This window comes from Alexandromys fortis, unplaced genomic scaffold (genome assembly GCF_014885135.2).
Source record: "Alexandromys fortis isolate MF-2015 unplaced genomic scaffold, M_Fortis_MF-2015_v1.1 scaffold_320, whole genome shotgun sequence".
Lineage (NCBI taxonomy): Eukaryota > Metazoa > Chordata > Mammalia > Rodentia > Cricetidae > Alexandromys > Alexandromys fortis.
In genome coordinates this window covers 297,391-318,510 of record NW_026068190.1, presented here as the reverse complement: position 1 = coordinate 318,510, position 21,120 = coordinate 297,391, and the positions used below count along the sequence as shown (strand labels likewise).

Here is a 21,120-nt window from a genome sequence, read left to right as displayed (position 1 = left end):
AAGGAGTGAACGGTAGATATGATCAAAATACTCCATACACATGTATGAAGGAGTGAGAGGTACATACAATCAAGATACTCCATAGAGGCGTATGAAGGAGTGAGGGGTACATACAATCCATACACATGTATGAAAACATTGAAAATTAAAAGAAAGGCCCAGCTTCCTTAGTAGGGTTATTTCTAAACCCTACTACCTTTTCCTACAGTTCCTCAGCTCACCCTGGAAATGATCCTTTTCTCTACTTACCAAGCAAACATTCATTAATCTGTTCTTACTTTTTCATGTAAAGATTTTTATATTAAAAAATGAATATCAACTAATATTTTCACTGAGGAGTATCTGAAGTAGAAAGAAAAATATTTCTAGTATTTTTTTATTTATCATTCACCCACTCATTTAGCTTTCTATTTTCTGAGAAGCCAAAAATTTCTCAGGAGAGAAGAGAAAGAAGTCTCGTGAGCAATCACCGGTCACTGGGTGCCTGGTTATTTGGCGGAGGGAGAAAAGCTGGCAGGTTTCCACAGCCATCTAAGTACCCATCAGTAGGATGCAAGCGCTGCTCTCTGTGACACTAGTGAACAGTGTGGAAGGTGTCCTACAAACCTTGCATAAGGAAATCGGGTGGCCCACCTTAGAAACACTTCAACGCTGAGTCAGCTTGGTATCTACGCTTTGCAGTTCAAGTTTGTAACGGTTAGATGTTTGGGAGAGGCTTCTGTGTACAGCGCCCCCATCGGCCCACACGTTTGGCAGATGAAGCATTCCCCAAAGCAGCAGTGGGCACTGGTAGGGATAACAATAAATAAAACTCATTTAGACTCTAATAAGTGTCAGTTACACAGCTTTTTAGAGTTTTTGCGAAGCTGATAAGGACAGCTAAGCTGTGGTACATATATGGTCACGGTGCCGAAAGCAAGCACTAACCAAGCCACCATGAATTCTTCTGAGTGGCTGGGACTCTTGTGGGGCACCAGCTGGACTTGCCACGTTACTAATGATGTGGAGGACAGTGCCTAGACACCAGTAGTTTAAGCTTTCAGCTTTCAAAGTTGTCCAAGAGACTAGCAAAAGAGAGCAATGTGCTCTTGCTTTTGTAGAAGGCCTGGATGCTCTCCAAGCACCTTCAATCCCACATTGCTACCTCGGTATAGTGGGAGAAGAAGGGCTGATCTCATCAGCTGCCCCATCAGGAACCTCTGGTAGGGGCTCAGAGGAGACTGAAAACCTAGCTCAGACCTCTGACATGTAGCTGTAAACTAATGTCATGCCGCAGAGAAAGGAACAATACAGAAAGGTGGGAGAACTCTGACTCCTGGGAAGGAATGAGGACGGCACCTAATACGCTGCATGGTACATAAAAGGCTGCTTCACAAGCTCAGCTTATTATAAAACCCATGGCAGCTCGATGACTTTGTATTGCACGCTTATTCTCAAGACAAGGAAATAAAGAGAGCTTTATTACTCGACTTATTGTTTAATAAACGTATTCTCTTCTTCTAAAGCACTGATAGCTCCATCTTACTAAAATCTGCCAGCAGCTTCTCAGGAGAGAAGATAAAGAAGGCTTCTGAATTTCCACCAATTACTGGATGTCTAGGTTATTTGGTGGAGAGAGAAAAGCTGGCAGCAGCCCACAGCCACCTAGAGTACCCACTGGCAGGACACAACAGCCGATATTTGTGACATTGGTAATATATATTGTGTGTCACAGCTAACTAATGCACGAATTTATCAATTCTATTAAGATCTCTCATTCTCTTATCAGAATCTGTGCACTGTGCTAGGCACTGGCAAAGGATCTCCCCCACCCTGTCATCCGATCGCTGCCTTCATGGGTGGAGTTATAAATAGGCAATTAAAATGCAGAGTCAGGGAGAGCACCATTGCAGGCAGAGTAAACAGCGTGAGCAATGATCTGGAGGTGAGAGGCAAGATGGCTCGTTTAATGAACTGAGAGTAATTGGTTGTGGCTTCAACAGAGGATTAATGGGAGCAGGGAGTTGAGACGTGGCTGGGAAGACATCCCATGGGCCAAGGGGGGCATTTGTTCTCAGTCCCATGAGAGGTTAGACACTTGGTTCTCAGAGAATTGGTTGGTACCAAGCCAGGGAGTGGCGGCAGAGGGTTCCAATTGCCTCAGGATGCACAGCAGTGAAGTGAGAACAGAAGCAGAAAAAGTTGGGCTAGGTTAGAAACTACTGAAACCATTTGGGCAAAGAGCACATTTTTGAAGTAAGAAACTGTGGAGAAGATACATAAAAGACATTCTAGGTGGACTTCACTGTCTTTAAGAACCCAGTACCCAGTACTCTAGGTGGACTTCACTGTCTTTAAGTACCCAGTACCCAGGACGGATCCTGGCAATGGCAGATGTTCAGTGTGTATCCATCAGCAACAACGGGAAGATAGTCATTGCACTGCACTGCCGTGCATAACCCAACACGTGTCTTTTCTTTAGTTGTCACAGTGAGACCTTGAAAGCAATGCTGGACAGCAGCTGGGGAGTCACGAACCCCTGCTCTGTTGTTGCACCAAGGAGCACGTTCAGCTTGCAGGGAAATGACTGCAGATAGGCAGGAGGACAAACAACCAAATCCTGGGATGGTGTGGCATGCTCTGCGAGGACTTTGCACGTGTGAGTGGGTAGGATGGGGAGCAGAGGATCGCCCATAGCAGAAACGGTTTAATGGCAGAGCTCCCTTCCAGCAGCTCACGGCTGCCCAACAGGCACAGGCGGAGAGCCATACTCTGAGAGCAGTTGGTAGGTCTGGTGTCAGAGGGCAAGCTGCCTTCTGCTTGTATGTGTTCCAGATTCACATGAACTCACAGCACATCCCATGGCCGTGCCAGAGGGACAGCTGCCCCCTTCCCTGGTGAGGGTTCTCCAAGTTATCTCAACAGTAGAATCCAACAGATACAGTAAAATGGGCTGAGCCTCAATCTCAACTCAAGACTTTGGGCTGATCGTCTTAGCTCAACTTGTGTATCAGGATGTTTGATGATTGCCGAGGTTATTTTAACACACTGTGGGAACCACCACCATGGTCCTGACAAAAATCTTCTCTAGCAGGGTCTTCACTCAGTTTTTCTGGGTTCTGTGTCACACTGTCTGCTTTCTCAAGTCTAGATGGTCCTATAGCCAGGGCCCTGATTCATTACTCTTCCCCACTGCAGCTTCTGAGAAACTGAGTTCAGGTTGGTAACTGATCACCCAAACCTCTCAGGGGGGGGGGGGGAATGCCTGCCTGAGGTCCTCATCCTCAAGGCCGTCTCATTCTCCTCCCTGTTTTGGCTCAAAACGCATATGGATGTGGTTTTCTATACCCATCACCCTTACAGCATCCAGAAACCTGTCTACGAAAACATGTAGCAGGTGCAGAGAACAAAGTAGATTCTAAAGATACACCTCTGTTTGCCAGAAAGTAGATGGGATGCTATCAAGATCCTTAGCCAGCCCTGCTGTGGCCCTGCACAACTCTATGTTCATGAACCATGAGTTGGAGCCCATCATTCTAGACCATACTATCAAAGAGATGCTAACTCGGGCCTGGAACAAACCTCCTGGTGGCTGTGAAGAGCTCCAAGATTCTTCGTTGTTATTCTTACTCTTTGTGTCATCTGCATCATGTATTCTGATCCCATTCATTCCCTGTCCCTTTGCATCTATCCTCTGCTCCTACACCCTTCCAAACAAAACAAAATTCAAAAGAAAAAAGAAAATGAAAAAAAATAGAAATAGGGAAAATAAAAAAAAAGATCTCATCATGGAAGCTGCAGTGAGACCCAACAACTTAAGCTGTATACCTTTTTGCCCATATACCTCTACTTGCAAGTGTTTATTACAAAGAGTCATTGGTCTGGCTTGAGGCCCTTGGTCTCCACTACACAACTGATGCTGGGCACCCCAGAACTCTTTCTGGACATCCCGCTGCCACCCTGTGTTGTGGAGATCCTGCAGTTTTGGGTCTGTGGCTCAGATCACTTCACATGCTCTGGCAGATCATAAATGGGGTGGATGTTGAGGCGGGCCAAATGATACATAACCCTGGGTCTGAGTCTGGGCAGCTGTAGGGTTGGTCTACCAGATGGAAAATGGGGACAGCTCTCCTATGATCACAGTTTTGGGGCTGACTCACCCACACTTCTGCTAACAGGGTTGGCTCTATTGTACCGTGCTGGTGAGGTGCAGGGCTTGCTCTCCTAGTGTTGCAGCTGGTGAGGGTCATGGATGGCTCTCCCATTCTTATAACCACAGGATCAGTTCTTCCACCTGTCCTTGGCATTGATGGCCAGGGGTGGAGGAGGGCATTTTCCCCCATCCATACCACCACAGGACAGATGTGTAAGGAAAACAGCTCTCCCTCGGTCACAACTTCAGGGCTGCCTCACCTGTGCCTGCGCCAACAGGGTTGGCTGTTTTTACTGCCCTCACGAGGTACAGGGCCTGCTCTCCTGAATGTTGCAGTTGGTGGGGGTTGGGGATGGCTCTCCCAGTCTTGCAACCACAAGACCATCTCTCTCACCTGCCCTAGGCACTGATGGACAGAGGGGGCATCTCTCCCTAGCCCATTTAGCTATGTGGCAGATGAGGGGTGGGACTGGGTTTCCCAGGCTCACATCTTCAGGCTTGGCTCATCTGTGTTCTCATCAACAGGGTCATCTCTGCCGTGCTGCCCAGACAAAGTCCAGGGCTCACAAAAGGTGCCAGTTCCCTCACCGTCTCAGCCCACTCCCTTCCTCCCTCATCTTTTCAGATATGCCTTTGTCCCTAAGACCTAAACCATTCTGCCTGTCTGTCATATTTCTCTCCCTCTCCCCCCCTCTCCTTCCCTCTCTCCCCAATACACCACCATACCGTAGCTCTGTTCACTCTAATAGTGCCCATCTGGATGGTGTTGTAAGGTACTGAGTGAGCCTGTGTTTTCTCCTTGAAGCCCAGGGTGGGCAGCCCCAGGCCTGTGTGTGGGTGTCCCTGTCTCATTCAGGTTACCATGATGCTGGGCTGGGCCATACTTCCTTGTTACAAGGGGATCACTGTAGTGCCTAAATGCCCAATTCCTGGTTGGTGCAATTGACTGTGTTTGGCATGGGGTGGGCACTTGGCTGGAGTTCTGCTGTGGGTAGGCTTAGATTCCCTGCCACTGTTTCATTAGCAATCCAGGCCTAGCTTGAGCCAGTGGCTCCTGCTTGATTGTTGCGCTCCAAGACTCTTAAAACTGGTTGATTCTGGAATTCAAATCCCAGAATCACTTAACCTCCAAGATACGCATCTTCTCCACTAAAGAAGGAAAGTGAATTCACATAACTTCACTTTGCCTTTCTCATTGCCCTCCATACGTGTTCTGCATCGGTCCCCACACGGGATGAAGAAGCCAAGTTCTATGGAGGTTGTCAGTGTTAAATCAGCACTCCCTATAGCTTGTCATTTTCTGGTCTTGATTTCCAGAACCTATCCTCTGACCTCTACATGCATCCGGGTCATTTACTCTAGAACAGTGGTCCTTAGCCTTCTAAAGGCTGCAATCCTTGAACACACACTTCCTTGTTGTGGTGACCCCTAACCAGGCGTGTTGTGCTCCCTTGAGCTAAGTCTGAACCAAAAAAAAAAAAAAATCCTTAGGTGGTAGTCACAGCTGGTGCCCTCGGAACAGAGACTGCCGTGTAGGTTTTTGGAAGATGGTCAGTGAATTCCTGATGAGCAAACTGGTGAACACAGTCACTTTCAAGAGGTCGGGGGTCAGGTAGCTGTGGGTCTTAGAGATGGCATGAAAGGTGGCCTTGGCAAAGTTGCCCAGGGTGGCAGTGCAGCCCCTGGCTGATGCGCAGCCATCATCAATACCGGCCTCCATCAGTAGCTTCTTGGGCACAGGATCAGAGACTGTGCCAGTGCCTCTGTGGACAGGAATGAGGTGCACCAACACAGAGCCACTGCGGCCTGTCACTTTGCCAATCTTGTTCCCCCAGTAGTTTCTCTACACAGGGAAATGGAAATCTTGGCTAAGATGATGGTTCCTCAGATGGCAATGGCTACCCCTTGGGAGCATTTACCACCAACACAAATATGACCATGCAATCCCCAATAACAACAAAAGTCTTGAAGCTGGTCGGTCGTCTGCCTCTGCACTGGCACATTTTGGCACTGTCACGTGACAGCGCCCCCTTAGAGCTGCTCTCTCCCCAGCTCTTCCTCACCTCTAGCCTCGGACTTGGCCCCCATGCTCTTCTCTGTGTTATTCTCAAGGCGGCTCCTTCTGAACCATAACCTTGAGTCTCACCTGCGCACAGCTGATCTACGTCTGCCTTTTACTCTGTCAATATCCCTGGCACAGCCTGCTATTACCTGCTCCCCGACAGGACTTCTGCTCATTGGCTAACAGACATTTCCAACTAAGCTTCAAAAGCAGACTTTTCATCCCTAAATCAGTCTTCACTGTCATCCCCAGCTCGACAGACGACACCACCATTCAGCGCATCTTCGGCAAAACTTAATCATGTTTTATTTCTCCCTTTCCCTCAGATGGAGGCGCCATCCTGTCTGTCAATGGGTTCCTGTTCCAGGCAAGGCCCCATCCTTACTTCTACTGTTATCTGGATTACGGCCACAGCACACTGCCATTATCATCCTCTCCCATCCCTTTGTGGTCCAATCACTGCACAGCCAGGTTCTGAAATGGAGCTCAGTTACTTCCTTGATCAATGTTTTCATTGCCTTATATTCTGTCACCCTAGCAATGCAACATCCACAGCCTCCATTCAGTACCAGTGACCTCTGAGCCCACGGCCTCTCCACTCCTCTCATCAGATCAGTTTTGATCAAACCAGCCCTGGTGCCAAAGCCAAATACCCACCGATCCCAGTTCCAGGTCACCAGCATCCCAGCCCTCTGACCACAGGTCACCAGCCTGAGAACAACCATCTCTGCCCTCTCTCCCCACTGCTCCCGCCTTCTCATTTCCTTGAAGTGTGTGTTCCGAGGCTCCAGTCAACACCATGCCTTTCCTTTGCCTAGCTCATGCATGTTTACTAGAATAGGGTTACCTGCACTTTCAGATTTGGTTTGAGGTTTCACCTCAATCTTTTCTCACATTCCAGAACCTGGAAGATTTTCTAGCATACACATGTTAACCTACAGAGAAATCACAGATGCCAGAGAAACACAAGTTAAAAACTATGCTGAGATGCCATCCCACCAACCAGAACGACTTTTACTGAAAAGAGTGACATGAAACACTGGCAAAGATGTGGAGAAAGAACACTTACATGCTGCTGGTGAGAACATAAACTTGGAAACCTGTATGGAGTGTCCTCTGAAAATTGCAAAAGCGACCACCACATGTTCCAGCTGCCCACCTGGGTATAGACCCCAGGACTCAAAGTCAATGCACCACAAAGGTATTTGTACATTTATTGCTGCACTTGCCCCAAGAGCCAAGTTGTAGAACCAGTCTCCTTGTCTATCACCAGATGGATGAAAGGGTGGTATGCATGCGTCATGGGGTTCTGGTTGGCCATGAGGAGGAATGAAATTGTGTCAAGTGGAGGAAAATTGATAGAACAGGAGATTATAGGTTTAGACAAAATAAACCAGACTCAGAAACCCAGAATAACGAATATTGCATAATATTGCATTCTTTCTCTCATGAGCAGAATATAGATTATATACATTTGTGTGCACACACACACACATATAAACACACACATAGATACATATGAATGGAGGGAAATGGAGTGAAGAGGAGGCAGTAAAGAAACTGAGGTTCTAAGGATGTTCAGGGACAGAGGCAAGGTGAGGCCCAATGTCCCAGAACATCCTAGGTTGTTTGTCTCATTGGTACCCTGATTACTGGATTTAGATAGTGAGCCTTGCCTCTGACCATAATGCCTGCATGCCTGGCAGTGTGTGATTACCTTGAACATGTGGCATCTCCATGCTAAAGTAAGTTCTTAATGATGCACCTAAAGGAAAAGCAGAGAAAAGCATTGAAGTAAGGCAAGAGCTAAGAAGGGACCGTGTCTGCACTGCAAGGCCTTATAACATATATCCAGTACTGCCTCACACACTTGGGACTGGAAACGTGGCTCTCCTATCCACTCTGTCATCTACACAGCCTGGAGCTCTGTGGACTCTCTGCAGGCATGGAAGGAAGGCGGGCTTTATTCAGTGCCTGGGAGTTTGTGGGGGACTTTGTGAGGCTGCCCCAGCGACATCGAATCAACAGGCCAGTGTGAGAAAGCACCATCCCCTATGTGATAGCCTCCCTCCATGTTGCCCACCAGACTGGAGGGCATCCCTCCACCACAGTGCACCTGGTGAGTGAGCCTTGGATGGATGGACAGACAGATGAATGGACAAGCAACTAGAGCTCACAGGTGTACCATGTACCCTTCTACCATTCAGGTCTACCCTCCCTGCCTCTTATAACTTCTTCCGCACACTGTGCCCTGAAATGCTTCCTGGGGACTGATGGGATGTCCTTCCCCATCTAAGCTGCTTCTGCAAGCAGAGTACCTCTCGTCCTCACAAGCAGCTTCTCCCTTCCCCATCTGACCCACTTCTGCAAGCAGAGGGCATCTCATCCTCACAAGCAGCTTCTCCCTGTGTTGGGAGACCAGGGGCCCACACCCCACTGTGTATCAAGCTGCCATCTTCTGAGACCTTCAGCACTCTGTCATTCCTATTGAGGTAGCATGAGGGCCAGGGAGATTCTGAGGATAGAGGTAAGTCTGGGTGTTTTATCAAGATGGGCTATCTGAGGCAGGAACACCTAATACCTCAACTTTTAATAGCTGCTTCCTAGGTGGCTGTGCACTGGGGACAAAAGTCACCAATGACCCATAGTGTCATTCATTGTGATACATATATGTGTGCATAGTGCTGATGTACACATACACACACAGTACACAAATGTTCATGAACAGTGCATACTATCTCCAGAAACACAGGCCATACCACAGAGATTACTCACATACGTTACCACACACACACACACACACACACACACACACACACACACACCAAGCTATGTTTTATCTCTGCTTCTTGACCCTCCTCTCTTCTGCTGTGTTTCTAGCTCACATTTCCTCTGCTACCTCGGTTCTATCTTGTTTATATGCACCAAGCCAGGGCAGCTGCACATGGGCCAACCTTGGAGGCAGAGGCCTTTGATGGTTGTAGCTATGTGGTTTCCTCAATCATCCTATAAAGCTGTTGAATCCCAGAAAAGTCATTTGCAGAGTATCAGAGAACGGAGACCTGGGATGGGTGAGGTTGGGGCAGAAGCTTACTTGTGGGTCACAGATGCAAGTTCAGCCCAGGCAATGCAGTAACCTTGTGAGTCCCAAACCCGTGAGAGACTGCTACAGAACACGGCATGGCTTCACGGAGTAGGGGGAGAGTTCTGCTTCTACCTGGCATGAGCCAAGCATTCTGTTTCCCCAAGCTAAGCTTTGACCTCACAGAGGGCAACAGGAAATAAGAATACCTCACATCAGGGAAGAGAAAACACTGAGTCCTCATAGAGGGTAGCATGACAGGAATTATGGGTATCCCACAGCAGGAAACGGGAAATATTGGCATCTTGCAGTATACAACAATAAACATGGGTGCCCTAGAGACCAAAGGAAAACACAGTGGCTCCCATGCTTGATTTCAGGGTACCTTGCATAGAACAAATGCTCCTTTGGGGAATTTGACAGGTCATCTAACCAACACATTCAGAAAGCAGAAGAAAAGTGTCTTAGAACAGAGGTAGGGGAGAAATCAAATCCGTAGGTAGGAGGGACAACAGCTGCCCTCTGTGTTGTCCAGCTGGTGTGTCAATTTGACATGAGTTAGCTGCAGTCATTTTAGAAGTTGAGAAAATGTTCCTACCAGGTTGGCCTGGAGGCAAGTCTGCTGTACATCCTCTTAGTCGATGGTTGATGTAGGAGGGTCCAGCTCACTGTGGGTGGGGCCATCCCTGGGCTGGGTGCTATAAGACAGCAGGCTGAGCAAGTCATGAGGAGCAAGCCAGTAAGCCATACTCCTCCATGGCCTCTGCTTCAGTTCCTGCTTCCAGATTCTTATTTTAAGTTCCTGCTCTGGTTTCCCTGGGCGACGGGCTACAAGATATAAGATGAAATAAAGCCTTTCCTCGCCAAATTGCTTTTGGTCATGGTGTCTCCACAGGAATAGGAACCCTTACTTACATGTTTATGGTAGCGTAATTCACAAAGGCAAAGACACGGAAACAGGCTTGTTATCAGTGGGTACATGGCAATTAATATATATGTAAGTATATGAACATATACGTGTGGATGTGTGTGCAGTTTTTCAGCTCTCACTCCACAAAGGGGATTCTACTGAAACCTGCTAACATCTGTGGAGGAAAAGTTGCCCCTCCCCCTTTGCCCTGTCTCTACTAACCACTCACTGTGGTCTCCCTGCCCTGCAAATGGCTTGGGTCTGCTCCCAGGTGCTTTCTGCAGCCCTGCGCATACCTGGGTTAAGACAGATGCCCGTCTCACCCCTTTCCTTTACAGCTCAGCGAAAGCACCCCAGGTTCTTCCCAAAGAAGGGAAATTCTAGATTCGTCATCTCCCCTATTTAGAACTTCTGGGCAAAGAGTCAGTGGTCTCTCTCTTACATCTCCCAACAGGAAATGGGGTGAGATCTGTCCACAGCCAGGGACCAGCTACAAAGTGCTAGTAGCTGTTGGAAACTGAGAATCATAGTGTGTAAGCCCTAATCAAGGAACATGTCATCTGCCTTACCCCTTCCAGTCTCCAGACACCTAGGAGAGCCCCTTCTCCCTGTGTTGTCTCTGCCTTTGTGAGACAAACATCACGTCGGTCTCTGCAGAGACCCAGTGAGAACAAAGGAAGTGAGACACACGCTAGGCAGCTCTCTGGGAATCCATCACTTGATGAGCAGCTACTTCTGTCTTCAGGTCAGGGCACTGTGGTGGCAGAAACACAGTATGTGCCCAATATTCCATGGTCAGTGACTTCATCTCTGGCGGAGACAGCAGAGACACAGGACATAGGCAGTCAAGGAGGACGAAAGCTATGAAGAGGTTTTCAGGGCACTCTAAATGCCCGTGAATATCATGTCCCCTTAAGTCTCACACTGATGGCGGCTGGTCCTTGAATATATGGCAAAAAGTCACATGTAAGACTATGTGCGACAGCGCACAGAATGGTAGGTGATAGCACACAGGGAGAGAAACAAGACACTGGGAAAAAATCGGGAGTAGAGAAAATGAGGGTCTGTGTCCTAAGCACTGAGGGAGGTTTTCTGAACAGGGTGACATCAGGACTATCCCAGAGTCTCACAGTGATGGGGACTCCTAATGAGCTTGCTAGCAGCCCATGGAGAAGACAGGGATGCAAGTGAGCAAACTTAGGCATCATTTAAGGAGGTGACCATCCGAAGAGCTGCAGTGTGTATGACCGAGAGTAGCCCCACATGTGTGGGCTGCGGGCTGGATGGTACCTCAGTGTCAGAGTTAAGAAGAGCAGGGCATTTTTGCTGCCTTCTGGATTAAGTTTTCTGAGACACACATCTTGGACCAACCAATTGGCTGTAGTAGAAAGAACCTGGTGGCTGTTTCAAGACTCGATCTTCCTAAGCATCAGTTTCCTCATTTATAAAAACAAACAAATAAAAAAACAGAGGAATTATTCCTTTGCCTACTAATCCCTAAGTATACTGGTGAGCCAGTAAGATACTATCCACGGATATATTGTACATAGTATAAAATGCATTGCAAAGTAAGGGCTTTTTTATAATTGTACAAATAAATGCACACACTTACCCGCTCCGGCAGCAGATGACAACTATATAGTAATAAGTACTTGAGGAGGGGGAGTGAAGGAGCTGACTCCACATCTTCTCTCCCTCAACTCCCCCACCTACCACCCCACGCCATGATTCTATTAAATGCATGCATAATTAACCTGGTATTCACCAGCCCGTTTCCTCCGTGAAATACAGGAGCATTATCATGATATATTGTGAGATTCTGCTGATTTGAGGTTGCAAAGTATGCAATTAGCTCGTGTCACTCCACATAGTTACCTGAGAGTAAATGGCACCATTCATTATGATGTACAATGAAACATGAAAACGATAAAGGAAAACACCCCCAATTCCTTCATTACCGAGTTCAGGGACAATAAGAAGCTAATTGCAAAATTTCATTTATTTTGCAGAGTTTGTTGAACAAAAAAAAAAAAAAAAAGCAACTCTGAGAGTTGGAAGTATGCTTTGAGACTGTTCTCCAGTGCCAGAGACTCCCCGGGATGGAGTTGTCTGAGACTGCATCATAAGGAAATTCCATGTGATGGAGAGAGACAAAGGCTTGGAGAACATCATTCAGGGGGCTGTCTGAGTTGTCCCAGTGATGCTTTCCTTCCTTCTCTGAGCTAGCTTGGCATACGTTCTGCCAGTGCCACACCACAGTGACAGTCCTGGGTTCCTAGGAGGCGGGTTCTCATTGCAGGGCGATGCCAGGACTGGCTCAAGTCTGTGGACCTCCCCCCCGGATGTCTTTTCTAATGTACCCAAAACAACGAGTGACACATGCTCCGAGCCACCCTCTCCCATGTGGTCCGCAAGCTGTCCCCACATCATGGAGCAGGGAACTGACTTGGAGACCCTCTCCGCCATCCATGACAAATTTTGCTTCTTGCCAATTTTTGTCTCCTATTAATTCCATGGACTCCCGCCACAGGAACAGCTACAGGTCACATGCAAGGACACTGAGTGCTACCTCTCAGGCCTCACTCTCCTAGTGCACTGCTGTCATTGGGGGCTCAGTAGAGGCCACCCAGACCCTGCCAGGGATGGACACATAGCTTGAACTTCACAACAGCCTGGGAACAAGGCTGTTTTTCAGGAGCAATCTGAGACCACTGCCTCTTATTTCTACAAGGCTACAGATTAGGAGACATGGGTTAAAGCCCTCTGAAATTGGAATTACTGCAAATCTCAGGCATCTGGGAACATCTTAGGCCTCACCTTTAAACTCCAACTTTAAATATGGACCTTTGGAAAGCTATTTAAATGGTGTAGAGCAAAGCCAAGCCCCTTGGCTGCCATGTTTATCTATTTATTACTATAATAAGAAGATTTAACATTACATCAGACCTTTAAATTTTTTTCAAAGACATTTAAATTTAACTTTTAGTGTTATCAGACCAAAAGACACCTCAACAAAGCACCGAGTTTTCGGTCGCAGACTAGGTTCTCAGAATGGTTAATATTCCAGCAACAGTTGAGGCTCAGATTGGATCCCAGTTCTGCAAAACACATGTCAAAGCCAGAAGTTAGCAACGAAGAGAATCGGAATGCTGTTGCTGTTGATGGAATTATGGCATGGTGCAGGAACTGTGGAAGCCAGCATAGAAATCCCCTTAGAAACTGTGTGGCAAAAGGAGCTCAACACAGTTCTCAGCTGAGCCTGGATATTAGTCCTTAGAGACAGACAACGCCTTAAGCTTAAACAAAATAGACTCAGTTGGAAGTCTGGCTGGCTGTGAAGTAAGTGGCCAGTGTTGGACAGTGGTCAATGTTGACACCCAAGCTGAACATCCTTCCTATGAACAGTGCTTACTTGTATGTTTCCATCACTGCTGGGCTGTCAAGGTGGGTGGATCAAGTCTCCATGACTGCTATTCACTACACTTTGGTAAGCAGATAGGCTTTAAAGGGCTCTGGGAGACCTGGACATGGCTTCGTTACAGGTGCCTGGCTTTGATTTCACTATCCAGTAGCCTAGTAAAAACCATGGACTTTTCTCCAGTCTGCCCAAGCCGGTTTGTATATAACTGGCTAATATACATAGCCAGTAATAATAATAACTTTCACACCTCTGAATCCCATGATCATATCTGTAAAATGAGGGCTTGCTATAGAAAAGTCCTTCACACGACCATCCATTAATGGTGAGGCTATGGAAGAATACGTCCAATTACAGGGGACAGAGTCCCGCTCTCAGCGTGAGGCATGCGATACAGGCTTCTCCTAGACAGTGCCTGGTCCCTGGCCTTTGGTGAATCTAAGGACATCTGAGGGACTCATCAAACCCAAGCCCTCCCCAAGGAAGACCAGGTTAGACCTTCCTGGCAGGGACACTGACTCTCAAAGGGCAGGGAGACAAACGGTGACAATTAGCTGTGATGTCCCCTGGTAACAGTCAATCTACAGAACACTGCTCACTTCAGCAATGAATATTTAATAAAAAGAGATGTCATCGGGACAAGCCCCCATAGCAAGGGAGTTAATATTAATGAGGCAAAAACCGTGTGTCCTTTGAACTCTTGGCAAGGACAGAGATGCATTGACGTGGAACTCTGGGAGTCTCCAAACTGACCCTCAGCTGGAAAATCCTCTACAGGAGCCTTGGGAGAAGCAATACATATTCATCGTGGTTCTTCTCCTGGCCCAAATTCTGGGGCTTAGGTGATCCTCCTGATGTGTTTCCAAGATGATCTGCTAAAAGCCTGACCAGTTAGCAGGAGGGTCAGGGATGGTTCTGGAAAACAGCAGGGTGCCCGTAAGGCCAACACTGTCCCGGAGCCCTACACCGGGTTAGGAGCAGATGGAGCTGGAGGCTGCTGCAACGAGAGATCTGACGGGAGGCAAGCATTGCTTCCCACAGCTCTGTCCTTTCCAGTGCAGAAGATAATGAGCTAGAAAAATATATAATGGGTTGGAATTTTTCTCAACAAAAAAAAAAGCTTGAAAGGCAGATAAAAATAAGTGTGATAAAATTTAGATAGGGTGTTGATGGAAGTCTCACCGAGATGCTAAAACTAAGCAAGAGACCAGAAAGAAACGAGAGAGAAAGAGGATGGAGGGTCTGGTGGTGGGTCACCTGGTGAAGGAGAACGAAGCTGATACAGGGTCACCCGAGTGAAGGAGTCTGTACGATGGAGGAAGAGGGGGAGGCTGATGGGAAGTCTCCTTGGATAGGAGAGAATGATTGAGGGTGACCTGTGAGAGGAGGGTGGGGCTATGGAGGGTCACCTGAGTGAAAAGGAAGGGTGCTTGAGGGTCACCTGGTACTGGAGGGCAAGGTATGAGGGAGGGTCACCCGAGGGAGAGACTGGTGGAAGGTCATCTGAGGAAGAGGGGTTACCTGGAGGGAGGAAGAGGAAAGGGATGGACACATAATTGAAGCAGAGAATGGCACGTGTAAAGATTCTGAATCAGGAGCCTGTTTTTTGCTAAGGAAAGAGTGTCTTGTAAAATGAGCACAGGGGAGATGTATACAAGAGCGTAAGAGAGGTGATGAGCCGGGTGGTGGTGGCACTCACCTTTAATCTCAGCACCCGGGAGGCAGAAGCAGGAGAATCTCTGTGAGTTCGAGACCAGCCTGATCCACAAAGTGATTTCTAGGACAGCTAGAGCTGTTACATAGAGAAACCCTGTCAGAGAGAGAGAGAGAGAGAGAGAGAGAGTGAGAGAGAGAGAGAGGATGAAGCCACATCATGGAGGACCCTATTGCTGCAGACATTTTTTTTTCCTAAGCACGAAAGATTTCCTTATCAATCATTGGCGTGACCAAGTCTTATTCGTGTTTTATGGAAACACATTGGTTCCGTGCTAGGAACTGACTGAGGTCCAAAGCAGCAATGAGGATGTTCACAGCATCATGTATCTTCTCAGTGTAGGAGAGATCCTGGCTTGAAGCTGCAGTGCAGGGAATGGTGCAGGCTGCAGGTGCGGCCCATGGGATTTGGTGAAGCGTGGTGCTTTAAGAGAAAATAAGAAGGGAGGACACCCAGGCATTTGGCTGAAAAGGCAAAGGATAGGGTTGTGGTTGCCTGAGATTTAAAGAAGAAGAATATGAGAGAGAAATGGGGTGTGGATAAGGAAGATCTGGGTTTGGTTTGGGCATGGGATATTGAGGCATCCTGTGTCCAAATGAAGCATCAAATGGAGAGTTTGAATAATGGGTGTAAAGTTCATGGGAGGGCTAGGTTGGTATTCCTAACAGAACTGATCAACACAGACTCTATCTATGACTATCTAGATCTGAAAGGAATCAATTAAGTGCAACCGAGTAGAATTCAGATATCCAAGGACTTAGCCCCAAGGCATCCAATTTTAAAATTCTGGAGCTATGGAGAAGGGGTTGCAACAGAGGTAGAATCACCACGAAGGTAGAAGGAAAACCAGGCAGGGTGTGAGCCAAGGGCCAAGGAAATAAATAACTTCAAGGAAGAAAGAGAAATCTACTGTTTCTATGGGCCAAGGTCAGGCCCAGAGAAATGGGGACAGAACTATTATTGAGTCCAATGCGGTAGAGGTCATGGATGACTTTAACAAGGGCAATTTTTTGGAGGTGTGCATTCAGGAGCATATGGGAGAGGAGAAGTGGACACTAATGGATATAGGGTGCTCTTTCAAGGGCTACACTTCCAAAGCAAACCAGATAAACAGGATGATATCTGGAGGATAAAGAAATGCCAGGGGAAGTTCTTTAAGGGATAAAAAAGAAAGTAAATCTCATTTTCTGCCGTTGAAAATAAGAAAGCAGAGCCAGAAATGTCATGATGCAGGAGATGGCGCACAGATGTGCAGAGAGGAACGTGAGATGAAAAGAACAATGGAGGATTCCATTTAGCTAGAAGGTACCTCGTCGAGAGGAGGCCTGAGTGGCTGGGAGAGTGGTGTGAGTGGATGGATAGATGGCTAGCTGAATGGAGGGATTGATAGGTGGATAGATGACTAGCTGAATGGGGGGGGATGGATATGTGGATAGATGACTAGCTGAATGGGGGGGTGAATAGGTGGATGGATAGATGGATAGTTGAATGGGGGATGGATAGGAGAATGGATAGATGGCTAGCTGAATGGGGGGATGGATAGGAAGATGGATAGATGGACAATTGAATTGAATGGGGGTGGATAGGTGGGTGGATGAGTGGATGGATAAATGCGTAGATGCTGAATGAATGAAGGGTGAGTAAATGGGTCGGTGAATATGTCACCAAGTAGAGAATCTATAAAACATATGTATGCACTACCTGGTGGCACCCAGAGCCACTGTAACATCTCTTGCACAGTATCCTAATTGTCAAGGACCTAAGGACCAGGGCAGTTGATAAAATGTAGCTAAGGAGCACCTTAGCCCTGACAGACACAGAGAGGTCATACACTGTTGTGTTTGGAGCCTTTCCCATCTGGCAAGCCATGGTGCTCCAAGCCCATCTCCATTCCCTGCTTTGTCCTCGGCAGTCATTTCTCTGAGTTCTCATTCTTTGAAGGTAAATCCCCATGGGGATTTCTAAGGGACCAACTTTGAAAATGCATAAAGGAATGACAGCCCAGGGAAGAAGGCCCCCTTCAGTATCTAAATGAGTCTCCTTGGGAAATAGCTCAGCTGACTCTTCCCAGGCTGGTCTGCCTGTCCACAGATCTCCTCGGCCCCATTTCCACCGGGACAGCAAAGGCAGCAGGTGTTCCTCCGAAGGAAAGCACCAGGAATAGAACCCATTGGCAAAACCACACAGTCTGTGGATCTTCTCCGGTACATAGCACTGCTTTCTTGGAAAAAATCAATGAATAGATAAACTACCCGGGAATAACCTAAGGTTTTTATTTATTACTTTTTTTTTTTTAGTAAAACAGATCTTGTTTCAAGCGGTGGCTGCCTCAGTACGCGGGCACCAGCTGGGATCCTTGGCCCATCACCAAGCTCCTGTACTGCGGCCTCTAAAAATAGCAACGGATGTGCCTATACCAAGAGGTCATGTGGAATGAACTAGAATGTACCCACCTAAAAAGAGCTCAGAACAATGTAGAAAATCAGTAAACACCCATTGTTCCTCTTTACACCACATGAAAAACAAGTATTGATTCAGCCCTCACTGTAAGAGCCAAACATGGAGTACAGGTCCTTTCCAGAGGTCCTGAAGCTTGTTGGGAGGTTCTTGGAATTTTTAACCAGCCCTGGGTTTACCACAGCACCCAGCTGATCTCAGGAGGGCAATACCACCAGAAGCCAGTCAGATTGTATTGCTCACAGATAAAAGATGAAACAATAAACAAGCCAGCTTCTGCAGTGGCATGGACCTGGGTTTCAGGTGACCAAGGAAATGGCCAGGCCAATAAAGGGAAAGGAAACCCATAGCCAGGACACCCACATCCACCCCTCCCTCTTTCTCTCTCTTCCTCTCCCTTTCCCATCTCTCCATGCCTCCATTTCTTCTATTAAAATGTAAATGGCAGTGTGATAGCGTACAGACTTGGCACCTGTCCTGAGGCTATGCACACCCGCACAGGGGCCATCCTTGTTCAGAATGAGAATTTCTATCTTTGCTTTCCTGAACCACTGAGGCTCAGTCATCTGCCCTGCCTTCTTCCCACCGTCCTCACCATCAGCATCTACCATAATATATAAAGAACCTGCCAGTAATAGCCTGACATTTTGCCAGAGGCAGGGCCGTTCTGCATTGCTTTCTGCCTCGGGATTATCAGCCAAAAACAGTGGCTAAGTACAGTTACCCAGAGCCATGCCCTGCAAGCGTGGTCAAAGCTTGCTGAACACATCTTACTCTGGCTTCGGCTGGAACAGAGGGCTACATTCTGGAAAACTGAGAGAAGCCAGAGGCAGCAGCAAAAGGGGAACTCCACGAGGGGGTAGCCCAAAACCTGGGAGAGAAATGAAGGAAGATACCAAATGCAGAAGGTGCCTGCCAGTATGAGAACTACATGGGTACCCTGTGAGCTCTCAGAATTGAGGCACACCTGGGATAAGCAGGGTGTAACCAACAGGCTGGAGGTGAGGACTCATCCACGAACCTGTTACAGTCATGGGCTCCAGTGGCCACAGGTACTAAAGGGTGTGCCCAAACAAGAGAGAACCTAGTGCGAACTGTGGGTACTTATGGGGCACGTGCAACAAAAGAGTTGTGTCAGGAAGTGTAAGTGCTAACTATGAGGCTGACAATTAGAAACATCGCTGCACACTGATCTCTATTTCCCTATAAATCTAACATCCCCCCCACCCCCAAATGAATCAGGCGGCTTAGAAAATGGCCCAAAGCAGGAGCTACCCTGCATTGGAAAATATAAGGACTCTTCAGGACTCTTCAAGACATCCATCCTGCCCTGGCAGGAGGTCACAATCAAGGACACAATGCTGTGTAGTGGGGAGAGGGAGTTTCAGTCATCAGCTGTCCTCCTCCTCCCCGCTGCTCAGCTGAGCTGCCTGGGTCAGCACCTTTCCCATGTGATGCTGGTCCCCAGATGCAAATGTTAACTGTGTCCTTCAATTTTGTATCTGCCAGAGACAGAGGAGGCTGGATCAGAGCCTATGGCAAAGAAGTAGCAATTATAGGTCAGACCCCAGGGCCCAAAGTCCATGTCTGGTCCTCCCAATACCTGTCGCCTTATACCCTGCAAAGCAAACTAAGTGTGTGTGTGTGTGTGTGTGTGTGTGTGTGTGTGTGCCACCCCCACAACTGGCCAGCCCTATATTCAGAACAATGGGTTCTCTAGTAGCCTGTAACAGCACCTGGATCTCCTGCCAAAGTGGCTTCTGGACTCAGCTTGGTTCTTGACCCCACCCTCAGCCCTGGAGCCCCAGGGAAGCCTCTGGCCACCTTTCTGCCCTGTCTGGTTTTCCTGGCTCTGCCCTCTCACCGTGCCCTTTGCTGCAGAGCTCTGGTTTAGTGAATACCCCTGGGCTGTGCATCAATATTCCCGGCAATGCAGCAGCTTTCAGGCCCTTGTAGATCACTAGATTTGTATTTCTTCCTTCTTCACCCATTGTGACTGCAGTCACACAGGATGCCTTAAATGCGACAGCACCCAAGCCAGGTGCCCCTCGTGATAGAGACAAATGAAATTTGCCCCAGACTGGAGGCTTTGCAGGCCCTGGGATGCCAGATAGCATGTGGCAGTGCTGGATAGCCAGTGGCTAGCTCAGTAGGTCATCCCTGTGCCCACCCAAACTGCAAATCTACAACTGGGGACATCCTGCTACCCAGCTGCTGATCAGTATTGCTTGGGCTGGCTCTGTTGAGTCCTCCAGCCACTGCCTAACAAATGACTCCAAGCCGTAAAGGATTTAAAAAGCAGTTATTTACTGTATCACAAGATTTGTAGAAATTTGGGCCAGGCTCAGATGGCCATGGTGGCCATGCAACTATTCAGGAGTCAGCACGGCCACTAGAGCTGCTGTGTCTGACACAGTGAAAAAGTAAAGATAGACACCAGGCTGTCTCCAGCCCATAATATCTCAATCTCCAAGAGCCATCCTAGCAGAGAACACAAGTTCTTTCATTAGGCTAGAAGACCCTATATGCAAGCTTCCAGGAAGACCAGGCAGAAGTTCCAGATGTGTCCGAAGGAGTTTCAAAGGTCCTGCGGTTGAGACACAGTTGTTAGTGCAGTTCAGAGTCAAAGACGGAAGGAATGACTGTGTATGGCTGCTTGGAGCATCAGCCATAGCACAGCTCTGAGAACATCCAAGAGCTAAGGACTCTGAGATTCCCAGCAAGAATAGGACAGCAGGAGGTGGGGGCTGCTAATATATTGTGATCCTTTACCCCCACACAGGGCTGGGCGGACAGAGCCTTTTCCTCCTGTTCTGAAGCCATATCAAGGAAAAGATACAATATATCATTTTCTGAGTACAATTTATCCTTTCCTGAGTAGATCGGAGCATCCCATGTTAGAGACACCTGGTCATAACCAGAGCCGTGACTGCGAAGCTGGAGCAGACCCCAGTCTCCAGGAAAGCTGGGAATTAGGGCGTGGCCTGTACACTGAATACTCCCCACCAACCAGAAGGAAGATCTGGGACTCGCCAGCTGCCCTGTTGTTCCCTAGATCCCACAGTGGACTGAGAGAACTGGCTTCCAAAAGCTGTCCTCTGATCTCCACACATGTGCTGTGGCATGCGCATGTTGAATACATACATACATACATACATACATACATACATACAAACATACATCCTTGTTCAGACAAAATAATAGAGCTTTTTAAATTATATTTGTAAGGGAAGTTTTGCATTCTAACACTAATGGAGCGGCAACGCCCTTTGCCTGTGTAAGGGTAAATGTAAAATGAGTGAGTTATGGTAATGCTAGCTGGATAGACCTCCTGTTCCAGGAGTA

At 47.7% G+C, this 21,120-nt stretch overlaps 1 pseudogene; it reads right to left on the bottom strand.

Annotated features, from left to right (window-relative positions):
* Window positions 1-5,619: 5,619 nt before the first annotated feature.
* Window positions 5,620-6,135, bottom strand: LOC126492821 (40S ribosomal protein S2-like; annotated as a pseudogene).
* Window positions 6,136-21,120: the final 14,985 nt, after the last annotated feature.